Source organism: Azolla caroliniana, unplaced genomic scaffold, assembly GCF_043228905.1.
Source record: "Azolla caroliniana isolate FFs.n. ecotype wild unplaced genomic scaffold, voAzoCaro1.0.p SCAF_16, whole genome shotgun sequence".
Taxonomy (NCBI): Eukaryota; Viridiplantae; Streptophyta; class Polypodiopsida; order Salviniales; family Salviniaceae; genus Azolla; species Azolla caroliniana.
Window position 1 is genome coordinate 5,059,673 of NW_028230451.1, and position 14,862 is coordinate 5,074,534.

A 14,862-nucleotide genomic window follows, 5' to 3' on the forward strand; every position below is an offset into this window, starting at 1 on the left:
CCGATGCGTAAATCGGTACGCATAACATGGCTGTATCGGTGCGTAAACTGGAAGGCCGTTAGGAAGATATTCCTCGTAAGGAATAATTTTGGGAGTTAGCGTAGTAGGCTCATTTATGAGTGGTCAAGTACTGTCAGTACTTGTGTCAGCCTGATTGTCAGGGCTTGTATAAAAGGTGCTCACTGAGCATAGTGTATGTATAGAGTTAGTATTTTTTTAATTGAATTTCTTGTGTGTTCTCTCTCTGTCTCTCCCACGTACTGTGCATACTCAAGCTCTCCATTAAACCTGCGTATTTTTTGTGTGTTTGGTTTTCTATTGCTTCCGCACATAATCTTTTACATGGTATTAGAGCGCGAGGGTTGAGAACCTCTGCAATCGACATAGCTTGAAAGAAAAACCAACCAAGAAGAACAGGAAAAACCGATGGATAGAGGCATGGCTAGCTCGCTTCCAACAAAGAAGCTCGACAGAAACAACTACGCGTCTTGGTCTTACAAGATGCACCAGTACCTGCTCGGACACGGTTACTGGAGCTATGGTGATGGAGCAAATGACACAACACCCGATTTGACACACAAAGACTTCCTGGCTTGGGAACAGTTGGCGAGCAGAGTATTATACTGCTTTGTGTCTTGTGTGGGCGAACAGCTCCTAAGCTATATTTGGGATGCGAAAACGCCAAAGGATGCTTCGGGAAATCTGAAGAAGATCTTCGCCGCAAGCACCACAGCCAGGAAGCTTCAAATCCGACAGGAGCTGAGCAATTTACGACAACGCGACTTGTCGGTGGCTAATTACACCTCGAAGATCAAAGATATATGTGATTCTCTAGCCTCTATCGATGTGAACGTCGAGGAAGGTGAGATGGTGCAAATCTGTCTCGGGGGACTGGCGTCGAAGTTCGGAGCGTTCCGAACTGCTGTGTGTACACGGGAGAATACGCCGTCGTTTTTCGACTTATAGTCGATGCTCCTTATAGAGGAGAACCACGCGGGTGCGTCGACGAGCATGCATGCCGATAGTAAGATATTGTACATGGACGGAGATAGGCCACGTGGTCGTGGCGGATGAGGCGAGTCGGTGCGCAATGGAGGCGGCCGACGGGAGCAAGGAAGAAGGCACAGAAACTCTAGACCCTCCGGAAATAGGGGGAGTCGAGGCGACGAGAACCGGCAAGGGAAATCCGTCGCGGAATGTTGGTACTGTGGCAAGAAAGGCCACAGGGAGAGCGAGTGTTGGAAAAAGCGCGTTGATTCGGAGAGAACCGGGTCCGGATCATGTTCCGGACAAACTGACAAAGGAAATCGGCAACGATCGCACTACGCCAAAGGATCCGGATCCGGGTCAGTCTTCGTGACGAGACACGAAGCAAACTCGATGAAGAAGATCACCCCGAAGTCAGAGGAGGTGTGGTACATCGACTCCAGCGCATCAAACCACATGACGTGCCACAAGGAGTGGTTCTCATATCTGGAAAAACCGATGCAACTGGAGACGACACTCCGCATCCGATCGCAAATGTTGGTGAAGTTCCCTTGAGCCATGTCGGGCAGAAAGGGAAACTTATGAACGTGCTATATGTGCTATATGTCGCAACAATCAAGAAGAATCTGGTGTCGGTCGGACAGATCGTCGACCAAGGGATGCAATTCCGGTTCACGCATCTTGGGTGCTTCGTCGAGGAAGAAGGTCGAGTTATTGTGCAAGGGCGTAGAGACGGGAGGATGTTTATCCTCGAATCTAGTGACGGTGGCACCGCAATGTTCGCAAAAGGACAAAAAGTTGAGTCAGATATCGACTTATGGCACAAGCGGGTGGGCCACGTCAACTATCAACGGCTTCAGGACCTACAATTGAAACAGGTGGTGTTCGGATTGCCCAAATTCAGTGGCTGGAAGGCACAAATTTGTGAAGCCTGCCAGCTAGGGAAGCAACACCGACTTCCCTTCCCTAACGAGTGTTATCGGAGCCGAAACAAGCTCGACTTGATACATTCCGATGTATGGGGGCTGACATAGAACGTTAGTCTTGGCAGGAGTCGATATTTCGTCTCCTTCATCGACGACTATACGTGGCACACGTGGATCTACCTTATTGAGAAGAAGAGTGAAGTCTTCGACTGTTTCCGGGACCTTAAAGGGTTCGTGGAAAGGGAAATAGGACGAAAGATCAAGTGCCTACGGTCGGATGGCGGAAAAGAGTACTTTTCAGGTCAATTCAACGGCTATTTGCAACAGATGGGAATTCAGCGCGAATTCAGTTGTAGATACAGGCCGGAGCAAAACGGCGTGGCCGAGAGGAAAAATCGGTCAATTGTAGAAGCGGCGCGGGCAATGTTGGAAGAAAAGAGCTTGCCCAAGTTCTATTGGGCCGAGGCAGTACGAACCGCAGTATACATCCAGAATCGGATCGAAGACAAAGTGTTAGCGCATGAGCACTACTTTGGAAGGAAGCCGAATCTACGACACTTGAGAGTTTTCGGTCGCATTGCGTATGTGCATGTACCGAAAGAGAAACGGAGGAAGTTGGACGCGAAAACCGAGAAGTGTATCTTGGTCGGCTATTCGGACGTGCAGAAGGGTTATAAGTGTTATAACCCTCGCACCAAACAAGCACGCGTGAGCTGCGACGTTGTGTTTGACGAGTTCGCGTCCTGGTACTTACCCCCGACTCCAGACCTCATCTCCCATCCGAGTTCTGACGGCCGAGATGCCTCCGAATGAGCCTGAAATCGGGACCCACGAAGAGAGTCCGATTTCATTTCGGTTAAGCGGACCGAGAACCGACCCAGTCTGATGAAGAGCCAGCGAGATGCCTCCGAATGAGCCTGAAATCGGGACCCGCGAAGAGAGTCCGATTTCGTTTCGGTTAAGTGGACCGAGAACTGACCCAGTCCGATGAAGAGCCAGCGAGTAGTGGAGACTCGATCGTGCATTCCCCGCAGAGGAAGCCGAGGAGACGGCTTACGCACAAGGAAAAAGGGAAGAAGAAGATGTCGGCATACGACACGGATAGGAACGAGTTGGATCGACGCGAGTCCGACTCCGAGGGAAGCGATGATGGGTCTTCAAGAGCGAAGTCCGAATCGGCTAAGAAAGCCTCAACCTCGGCTAATGAGCAATTACGCCGATCTACCCGCCAAAAGAACCCAGTTGTGCGGTTCGGTTACAACGAGTACATGGCGCATCACTATGCGTACATAACCCGTGTTGCGGAAGTGCGTGAGCCGGAGAGCTACGCAGAAGCGGCGAAGGACGTGAATTGGCCGCGATCGAGGAAGAGATGCACGCATTAGCGGAGAATGAAACCTGGGACCTAGTTGACGCATCGAAAGGTGTCAAGCCGATCGGATGCAAGTGGGTGTACAAGGTCAAGTACAACACCGACGGCTCAGTCAACCGATATAAGGCCCGGTTAGTAGCAAAAGGCTATGCGCAAAAACTCGGCATCGACTACGATGAGACGTTTGCGCTGGTCGCGAAGATGACGATCGTCCGTGTTTTGCTCGCGGTAGCTGCGGCAAAGGGGTGGCATTTACATCAGATGGATGTAAAGAATGCGTTCCTGCAAGGTGAGCTTGAGGAACAGGTGTACATGGTACAACCACCTGGATTTCACTCCGGAACGAACACTTCGGCGGTGTGCCGATTGAAGAAGTCCCTTTACGGACTAGAGCAAGCCCCGCGTGCCTGGAACGCGAAGATCACGCAACGATTGCGTTGGATGGGCTTTGCAACGTCAAAATCGGACTCCTCACTGTTCATCTGGAAAGGTCGACTCGGGCTGGTTAGTATCTTACTTTATGTTGATGATTTGGTCATCACCAGCGCCGACCTCAGTGAAATTGACCGTGTAAAGCTCTAGCTCGCGGCATCGTTAGATATGAAGGATCTGGGGGACCGTCATTACTTCCTCGGAATCGAAGTGATCCGCACCCCCGAAGGCATACTGATCAGCCAACGACATTACGTGTTGAGTATGCTCTTCAAATTCGGGATGGCCGACTGTAAGTCCGTCTCGACTCCTCTGGATAGAACCATCAAGCTTCTCCCCGATTCCGGAAAGGTATGCGACCCGACGAGGTTCTGACAGATAGTCGGAAGCCTTATATACTTGACCATCACCCGACCAGATCTCAGTTACCCGGTTGGGGTGGTTAGTCAATTCATGGCGCAACCGACCGAGGAGCACCTTCAATGCGCACGACGCGTACTCCGGTACGTTAGTGGCACTAAGGACCGGGGGCTACTATATCGGACCGATACAACCGCGCAGTTGGTCGGTTACATCGATGCTGATTGGGCCGGAAACACCGCCGATCACAGATCCACCTCTGGTTTCGTGTTCTCTCTTGGGAGTGCCGCGATCGTGTGGAGTAGCAAGAAGCAACCGACAGTTGTGTTGTCGAGCACCAAAGCCGAGTATAGAGGAGCGGCTATCGCGACATGCGAATCCATATGGTTGAAGCGACTACTTAAGGATCTGAAGGTGGAGGTACCCGATCCAACGATAATCTACTGCGACAACTTCAGCAGCATCCAACTCGCAAAGAACCCCGTTTTCCACGCCCGGACTAAGCACATTGAGGTGCACTACCATTTTGTCCGCGAGCGTGTACTCTCCGATGAAGTCAAACTTCACTATGTTCCGACGGATCGACAGACCGCCGACATCTTCACCAAGCCTCTTGGTCTGGACAAGTTGTGGCAATTCTCGGGTGCGCTTGGGTTGCGTCACCTCGACATGCCGAACTTGAGGGGGAGAGACGTCCCGAATGACCACCGAAGGGGGAGAAAAGACCGCGACGCCGAGTTGGATGACGAATTCGATTTCGGATCGGCTGAAGAAGCCGAGGGCGGATCTGTGGAAGAATCCGAAAGCGGACATAAGGGGAGCAACTAGAAGAAAGAGCCAAAGCCAACCAAGCATGGGGGAGATGAAGCCATCAAGGATGAGAAGACCGGAAACGAGTTGGAGACAGCCAACTCGGACGAGAGCGAAAACCGATTGGAGGAAGCCGAGTCGGTTCGGGTGTTTGATTCGGATACGCTGAATCAACCGAGGGTCAAGCGGAAGAGAGGACACCAGAAGAGGCGCCAACACCGCAACAACAAGGAAGCTGAGAAGGGCCATGTGAGTAGACAAGCCGACCGAAAGGGTCAAGCCGCGTGGAATCAAACAGGTCGAGGAGCGTGAGCAAGGTGTGAAGCCAGAAGGAACCGGAGAGCAGATCCGGAAGAGCAAATGGAACCTCAAGTTGAGCTTGAGGGGGAGTGTTGAGATACAAGCTCAACATTGGCCGGATCGCTTGGAACCGATCGGTTAGGCCGGACCGATGCGTAAATCGGTACGCATAACATGGCCGAATTGGTGCGTCAACCGGAAGGTCGTTAGGAAGATATGCCTCGTAAGGAATAATTTTGGGAGTTAGCGTAGTAGGCTCATTTATGAGCGGTCAAGTACTGTCAGTACTTGTGTCAGCCCGATTGTTGGGGCTTGTATAAAAGGTGCTCACTGAGTACGGTGTATGTACAGAGTTAGTATTTCTTGAATTGAATTTCTTGTGTGTTCTCTCTCTGTCTCTCCCGCATACTGTGCATACTCAAGCTCTCCATTAAACCTGCGTATTTTCTATGTGTTTGGTTTTCTATTGCTTCCACACATAATCTTTTACATGTTCCATAGTGCATTAGATCATGTTTTGAACAAGTTGGATATGTGGCGCAATGCTAGCGTGTCTGACTGCAGATCAGAAGGTTGCGTGTTCGATTCATGTCGAGTTCATTTCAAGAAGGTCGACCAATATAACTTTCTTCTCCGTCGATCTCCTTCAGCCATAACAAGATGTAGGATTCGTCGTGCAATAGCTAAGGCATGTTCGATAGTTCATATTTTGAACACGTAGGATACGTGGCGCAATGGTAGCATGTTCAATTCACGTTGGGTTCATTTCAGCAAGGTGGGCCAGAATGATAGAGTTATCGGTCAGCCTCCTTCGGCCAGAACAATGTGTAGGATTCCTTGTGCAATAGCTAAGGCGTGTTCGATAGTGCAACTAGTTTATTTTTTGAACAAGTAGGATCCGTGGTGCAATGTTAGCGCGTCTAACTCCAGATCAAAAAGTTGTGTGTTCGATTCAATTCGGGTTCATTAGGAAGGTCGATGACAATGACGGTCTTATCAGTCCGCATCCTTGGGCCATCACAATATGTAGGATCCGTCGTGCAATAGCTAAGGTGTGTTCGATATATTTTGAACACATAGGATCCATGGTGGTAGCCCGTTTGACTCCAAATCAGAAGGTTAGATGTTCGATTCACGTCCGGTTCATTTCAGGAAGGTAGACCACAATGAGTTTCTTGTCAGTTGGCTTACTTGGGCCATAACAAGATGTAGGATTCATCGTACAATAGCTAAGGCATGTTCAATAGTTCATTTTTCGAACACGTAAGATCTATGGCACAATGGTAGCGCGTCTGAGTCCAGATCAAAACGTTGCCTGTTCGATTCACGTCGGGTTTATTTTAGAAAGATTGACCAAAATGACGGTCTTATCCGTGGGCCATAACAATATGTAGGATTCTTCATTCACATTGTCGCGTTGCTACGCGCGTGCGTGGAGAAGGGAGGGACCACGGGGGTCTTGAACTAAGGAGTAGAGGAGAACAAATCGGCCATGGAATGAAAGCTTTGCTCAAGAAGAAGAAGAATGAACAAAAGATTAGATCGAACAAGAGGAAGATGGAGACAAGATGATCAACAAGATATATTAAAACGAAATGAACAATTACAAAATGGTGGCCGCGTAGGCCGCCCCAAATGACTACTCGAAACCCTAACCAACGAAGATGAAGATAAAGATAAAGATAAAGAAACCCTAACCCTAACCCTAACGCTCGACCTATGTGGTATACCTCGCACACTCAAAATAGGCAACCCCCACAATGGTGCCTTCTCTCTCCTTTTATAGCACAAGGAGGGAAGACCGTTTACAAAAGTGAGACTAAACTATCCCCTTTCATTCAAAGGGGATATTTGCCTTGATTTGGGGGAGGGTGAGATTGATGGCCCCTTAACTCCCACCCCCTCACAAACAACTAGGTACCTATGTACCGCATAGTACCTCTCTCTCTCTCTCGCGTGGATGTGCGCACAAGACCACATCACCTTTATACCTTAGGGATCTTATGGGGGCATTCCTAGCACCATGCACTTTACCCTTATTACTATTACAAATACATTATGTACGTGTGCAACGTTGCACATCGCTCTTTGGCTCTCGTTGCTCGGGTTTCCGCTTGTGGACGAAAATCTTCACGACATCTGCCCCCACCTAACCGCACATCCACCGATATGTGCCAAAACATAGGGGAGAGAACACGAGATTTTTGGCCACGACGACCGACCGAGTCCTTAGCGTCCTCATGGGCCCGCCCGGTTTTGTCTTCCACTTCGAGCAAGACCACCCCGTCCATACGAACCACCGCCGCCTTCCGTTCCACCATCCTCACCGAATGGTCTCGAACCGTCGGCGCCATTCGATCTGCCACACTCAACGATGTTCGCCGAGTCGTTGCCTCCACCTGATCCGCCACGTCCACCGTGGGTCCTTGAACCACCGACTACATCCGACCCGCCGTATCCGATGCCCGTGCTTTCCTCCCCGTTCGGTCCTCCCGAACGCCGTCGCCAACCCGGTTTCTCTTCCTTTGTCCGCCTCGTATATCCTCTGGATGCGCTCCCGGTCGCATGCCGGATTCTGCCCTTTGTGTGCCGCACACCTCGGCGTGCCGACTCTCTCCGCTCCGCGCTTGCCTTCCGTAGGCTTTCCCCGCATGTGGATGCTCTCCTCCGAATGCGTGCTCATGCTTCGGTCCTTCGATGATCCCATCACGCGCTTTTCACTTTCCCCTTGTTCGTCGTGCTCTCTCACGGTAGAGCGTGCCATCACCCCGTCCTTCTTCGTGGCTCTCGTTACCGCTTCGCCTTGACCCACGCCCTCTTGGCCCGATTGGCCTCGCATGTCCTTTGGGACATCGCGTTTTCTCTTCCCGGTGCCTAGCCCTTCGTTCTCCACGCACCTCCTCCATTTTCCTAGATACGACTCTTTGCTCATGCCGATCGCGCTCGGCCCATGTCGTCGATCTTGGTGCTTCGCCGCGCCGTCCTTCGTCCCGCGCTTGCCTTTCGAAGGCTTGACCCGACCGTCATCGTCGGTCAATCGTTGTCGCCCATCCTCCGTATGCATGCTTGTCTCTTGGCCCTCCACCGGCCGTATTACATGCGTCTTGTGTCGCGCTTCCGCCGTAGACCCGACCTCCGCGTCGGTCTCCAACTCCTCGCCGCCACCCACCGTTTCTTCGTTCTCCCTTCGATCCGCGACCGCCGATGCCTCACGGGTAGGTGTGGAGGGTTCCTCCCACTCTCGGTCCACCACCGAGTCCTCGCCTCTCAAAGGCTCAATCGGTCCACCGTTTCCGGTCACTCATTGACACTCTCTCGGATGCATGCTCGTTCTTGGGCCCTTCACCGACCGTAATTCATGCTTCATGTTACGCCCTTCATCCGCCGCAGACCCGACCTCCGCGTCGGCCACTTCTTCTTTTGTCACCGCAACCCGCTTAGACCCGGGCTCATCATCTTGGACCCGCTCGTCCATCATCTCATACTGGATACCCGCTCCGATAACTTTGTCCACTTCGGCCTCCGACTCCTCGCCGCCACCCGCCGTCTCTCCGGTCTCACGTTGATCTGCAACCGCTGAAGTCTCTAGAATGGGTGTGCAAGGTCCCTCTCCCTCTCGGTCTTCTAGCAAGCCGCGATCACCGTGCCCACTAGGCCTCCTCAATACGCTCACCGGCTCTCGTCGCGTGTTGTGACCCTTAACTCCCACCTCCTCACAAACAACTAGGTACCTATGTACCGCATAGTACCTCTCTCTCTCTCGCGCGCGTGGATGTGGGCACAAGACCACATCACCTTTATACCTTAGGGATCTTATGGGGGCATTCCTAGCACCATGCACTTTATCCTTATTACTATTACAAATACATTATGTACGTGTGCAACGTTGCACATCGCTCTTTGGCTCTCGTTGCTCAGGTTTCCGCTTGTGGACGAAAATCTTCACGACAATGTCGGGTTCATTTCAAGAAGGTCGACAACAATCACTTTCTTATCGGTCGGCCTCTTTGGGCCATAACAAGATGTAGGATTCAACGTGTAATAGCTAAGGCATGTTCGATAGTTTATATTTCGAACATGTAGGATCCGTAGCGCGTCTAATTTCTAATTAGAAGGTTGCATGTTCGATTCAAGTGGGGTTCGTTTTAGGAAAGTCAACCATAATGACGGTCTTTTCCGTCGGCCTCCTTGGTCATGCAATAGCTAAGGCGTGTTCCATAGTGCATTAGATCATGTTTTGAACACGTTGGATCCGTGGCGCAATGGTAGCGCGTCTGACTCCAGATCAGAAGGTTGCGTGTTCGATTCACGTCGGGTTCATTTTAGGAAGGGCGGCCACAATAACTTTCTTATCCGTCGGAGTCCTTGGGCCATAACAAGATGTAGGATTTGTTGTGCAATACGTAAGGCATGTTCGATAGTTAATGTTGAGCGGCAAGCTCAATCGGATCAAGATCGGGGAGCTAGGGAGCCGGTTAGCCGGATCCACCAGTAACCGGAAGCCTAGTAGCAGCTAGACTACTAGGGAGTTAATTGTCTCATAGTCAGTGCCAGACGCTTGAGTGAGCATTGAAGTACGCGGTACTTCTGTCAGTCCTCTCAGGACTTGTATAAATAGTGTTGTTGAGCACGTTTCATGTACAGAGAACTATTATTGTTTTTTAATAGATTTGAACGTTTTGGTCTCTCTCTCTCTGTCCCGAGTACTCTCTGTATTCTGTGTACTATTCTCTCTCTCTCTCTCTCTCTCTCTCTCTCTCTGCTTCTACACAAGCAAGTTGTTGTCTTACGCTTCCACATGGTATCAGAGTGCGAGGGTTGAAGACCTCTGCAACTGACATTTGCTTTCGCAAGACAAACCCTACAGGTTGTGAGAACAGAACAGTAGACACAAAAAATATGGACAAAGGTATGGCGAGTTCACTTCCTACAGTGAAGCTCGACCGGAGCAACTACGCATCTTGGTCATACAAAATGCACCAGTACCTACTGGGGCATGGGTATTGGAGTTTCGTGGAAGGAATGAATGAGGTAGCACCAGAGCGTGGACACAAGGACCTACCGGTATGGGAGCAAGGAGTGAGCCGAGTATTATATTGCCTCGTGTCCTGTGTGCATGACCAGATGCTCGGCTACATCAAGGATGCAAAGACACCGAAGGAGGCCTAGGAAAATCTGCGTAAGATTTTCGCCGCAAGTACCACAACCTGTAAGTTGCAGCTCCAGCAAGAGCTGAACAACATCCGACAAAGAGATATGTCGGTTACGGAGTACACCACCAAAATAAAGGAGATTTGCGACGCACTTGGGTCGATCAATGTGACGGTGGACGAAGAAGAAATGGTACAAATCTGGCTTGATGGTCTAGTGCAAAGGTATGGGCCAATCCGGACAGCAATCTGCACCCGGGAGAAACCACCGACCTTCTTTGACTTGCAATCGATGTTGATGGTCGAAGAAAACCACGCGAGTGGGTCCAGGACCACTCAATCGGATAGCCGGATGTTGTACACGGAGACGGATAGGCCCCGTGGGCATAGGGGACGAGGTGGGTTAGCACGCACTGGAGGCGGCTGGCAAGAGCAGGAAAGAAGGCACAAAGAACGTGTCGACGGCAGTTCCGGGACTTCCACAAGCACAGGGAGTTGCGGCGGCGCCAGAGGCCGGCAAGACAAATCCACCACGGAATGCTAGTACTGTGGCAAAAAGGGCCACAGAGAAAGCGAGTGCTGGAAGAAGCGCGCCAATTCGGATAGATCTAGATTTGGCAAAACCGGTCGGGAGAACCGGCAAAGCTCACACTACGCACAAGGATCGAAAGGATCCGGAACCGGGAAGACCGGTAATGGGCTAGCCTTGGTGATGAAGCACGAGGCAAATTCGATGAAGAAGACCACTTCCAAATCAGAGGAAGTATGGTATGTTGATTCCGGTGTGTCAAATCACATGATGAGCCACAAAGAGTGGTTCTCCTTCCTGGAGAAACCGGAACAACCGGGAGTTGTCGAAACCGGAGACGACACTCCTCACCCAATCGTGCATATAGGAGAAGTCCCTTTGACCCACGTCAGACAGAGGGGGGAAGCTGATGAATGTATTACACGTTCCGACTATCACGAAGAACCTGGTGTCGGTTGGACAGATTGTCGACCAGGGGATGCAGGTGCGGTTTACACACTGCGGGTGCTTCATCGAGGAAGAGGGCCAAATCATTGCGCAAGGGTGCAGAGACGAGGGGATGTTCATCCTCAACACCAATGACATCGACACCGCGTTGTTTTCCAAAGGACAGAAGATTGAATCGGATATTGATCTCTGGCACAAGCGGGTCGACCACGTCAAATACCGGCGGCTTCAAGACTTGCAAACGAAACAAGTTGTTTTTGGTTTGCTGAAGTTTAGTGGCCGGAAGGCCCATGTATTTGAAGCCTGCCACCTTGGGAAGCAACACCGGCTTCAATTCCCCACCAAACAAAACCGTAGTCGTAACAAGCTCGACCTTATTCATTTGGATGTATGGGGACCGGCACAGAACGTGAGTCTTGGCGGGAGTCGATATTTTGTCTCCTTCATCGACGACTACAACCGGCACACATGGATCTACCTCATTGAGCGGAAGAGCAAAGTCTTTGAGTGTGTCTGGAACCTGCAAAGCCTGGTTGAATGGGAAACGGAGAGGAAGATCAAGTGTCTACGGTCGGATGGCGGAAAAGAATATTTTTCTAGCCAATTCAATAGTTATCTGCAGCAAATAGGAATTCGGCGAGAGTTCAGCTGCAGATACACACCAGAACATAATGTTGTAGCCGAGAGGAAGAACTAGTCGCTTATCGACGTGGCAAGGGCGATGCTGGAGGAGAAGAGCATGCCCAAATTCTACTGGGCGGAGGAGATCCGGACGGCCGTCTATATCCAAAACCGGATCGGTGATAAAGTGTCCACGCATGAGCTGTATTTCGGGCGCAAGCCGAATTTGCGACACCTTCATATATTCGGCAGCATAGCATATGTGCATGTGTCGGATGAGAAGTGGAGGAAGTTGGATGCAAAGTCGGTTATTTGCATGAGCAAAAGGGGTATAAATGTTATAACCCCCGGACGAAGTAGGTTCGAGTTAGCTAGGATGTTGAGTTTGATGAGACGGCATCATGGTATGCCTTACCGGCTCCGACTTCCGACCTCGACCCAATACTGGAGGATGAGGCTAGTGAGTCTGAACCGGTCCAGTTAGAAAACGAAGACGTCGGCACTCTAGAAGAGAGTCCGATCTCATTTCGGTTAAGTGGACCGAATGAGCGGCTAAGTCGGGATGACCAGTCGGATGAGGAACCGGCGAGTAGTGGAGACTCTGCCGTGCTCTCTCCACGCAAGGAACCGAGGAGACGGTTCATGTGCAAAAAGAAGGGGAAGAAGAAGATGCCAGAATACGAAACCGGCAACGCTGAGTCGGATTGGTGCGAATCCGACTCTGGAAAAGATGAAGGCGGATCTTCGGGAACGAAGTCTGACCTAGCCATGAAGGGCCCCAAACCGGGTAGTACCAAGTTACGCCGGTCTTCCCGCTAGAAGAACCCCATGACGCAGTACGAGTACAATGAGTACATGGCGCATCACTATGCGTACATGACCAAGGTGGCGGAAGTGCGTGACCCAGAGAGCTACGCAAAAGCGGCAAATGACGCACATTGGCGTGCCGCTATGGAGGAAGAGATACGGGCACTTGATTCCAATGACACATGGAACCTAGTTGACCCTCCCCGACGATGTAAACCGATCGGATGTAAGTGGGTGTACAAGATAAAGTACAATGTTGATGGTTCGGTTAACCGGTACAAGGCCCAGCTAGTGGCAAAGGGATACGCTCAAACCCACGGAATCGACTACGACGAGACCTTCGCCCCGATAGCGAAGATGATGACGGTTCGTGTGGTGCTAGCGGTTGTTGCGGCAAGGGGGTGGCATCTTCACCAAATGAACGTGAAGAATGCATTTCTTCAAGGCGATCTTGAAGAAGAGGTCTTTATGACCCAACCCCCCGGTTTTCAATCGGAGATGAAAAAGTTGGCGGTATGCCGGCTGAAGAAGTCACTTTATGGTTTGAAGCAAGCCCGCTGAGCTTGGAATGCAAAGATTACGCACCGGTTGCGTAAGATGGGGTTTGCGGCCTCCAAATCTGACTCTTCGTTGTTCATCCGGCAAGGTCCGGACGGTCCGGTTTGCATCTTGTTGTATGTTGATGATCTAGTAATCAGCCAAGTCAAGTGCCAGCTGTCAGACGCATTTGAGATGAAGGACCTGGGGGACCTGAGGTGATCTGAACCCCCGATAGCATATTGCTCTCACAAAGACACTATGTCTTGAATATGTTGGACAAGTTCGGCATGACAGAATGCCGACCTGTCTCAACACCCCTGGACTGGAACCAGAAGCTCTATCCCAACTCCGGACCGGCCTACGATGAGAAACGGTTCCGAAAAATTGTCGGAAACCTTATATATTTGACCATCACCCGACCCGACATCAGCTACCCGGTCGGTGTGATGAGCCAATTCATGCAGAAGTCGGCCGTAGAGCATCTTCAATGCGTGCACCAAATACTTCGGTATATGAGTGGCACGAAGGACCGGGGACTGTTATACCGACGAGGTATAACCGAAGAGCTAGTTGGTTACACGCATGCCGACTGGGCCGGCGATGCATTAGATCGCCGATCAACTTCCGGTTACATGTTTTCCCTAGGTAGTGCGGTTGTTGCATGGAGCAGCAAAAAGCAACCAACAGTGGCTCTATCGAGCACTGAGGCTAAGTATCGGGGCGCTACTGTCGCCACCTGTGAAGCCATTTGGCTTCGGCGACTGCTGCAAGACCTACGGATCGAGGTACTGACCCCGATCCTGATCTACTACAACAATATGAGCAGCATGCAGCTTGCCAAGAACCTCGTGTTCCATGCTCGCACAAAGCACATAGAAGTGCATTATCACTTCGTGCGTGAGCGGGTCCTGAGCGGTGAAGTAGAACTTCGGTATGTTCATACAGATCAGCAAGTTGCCAACATCTTCACCAAACCGCTCGGATTGGACAAGTTGCAACACTTCACCGAAATGCTTGGTGTTCAACATCTCGACGTGCCACACTTGAGGGGGAGAACGGGCAAAGGAAAAGAGACTGTCGATTGCGCCGGTAAGGGAAGAACTAACAAGGGGAGAGACAAGAAGAAGAAAGGAGCTGAGTCGGCAAAGGAAGTTGACACATTCGAAAAAGTCGGAACAAGCAGCAGCGGAGGCAGACTCAAGAAGGATAGAGCCGACCGGAAGAAGAAGGCCAAGACCCGGACATGGTCCGATGTGGTGAAGGGCCTAGAACCAGAACACGAATCGGGAGCGACCGATTCGGACAAGAGCTGGAATGAATCGGAGACAGCCGATTCGGTTCTATAGAAGGATTCGGAAGAACCGAATCAATTGAAGGCCAAGAGGATGAGAAGGCAGCGAAAGTCGACGCCAACACAAAGGAATCGGCGAATCGGCAAGAGCCGAAGTCATAGTAGCGAGGGAGCTGAATTGGGCTTGTTGAGCAAACAAGCCGACCGAGGAGGTCGAGGTGCGCAGGAACCGAAGGGTCGCGGCAAATGGGACCAGACCAGATGAGGAGTGTGAGCGAGGTGGAGTGACA

At 51.1% G+C, this 14,862-nt stretch overlaps 1 non-coding gene across 1 annotated transcript; it reads left to right on the forward strand.

Moving 5' to 3' along the window:
• The first annotated feature begins 9,435 nt into the window (after positions 1-9,435).
• Positions 9,436-9,507, forward strand: TRNAW-CCA (transfer RNA tryptophan (anticodon CCA)). Its single transcript has one exon. It is a non-coding gene; the product is annotated as a tRNA-Trp (tRNA).
• The last annotated feature ends 5,355 nt before the right edge of the window (positions 9,508-14,862 follow it).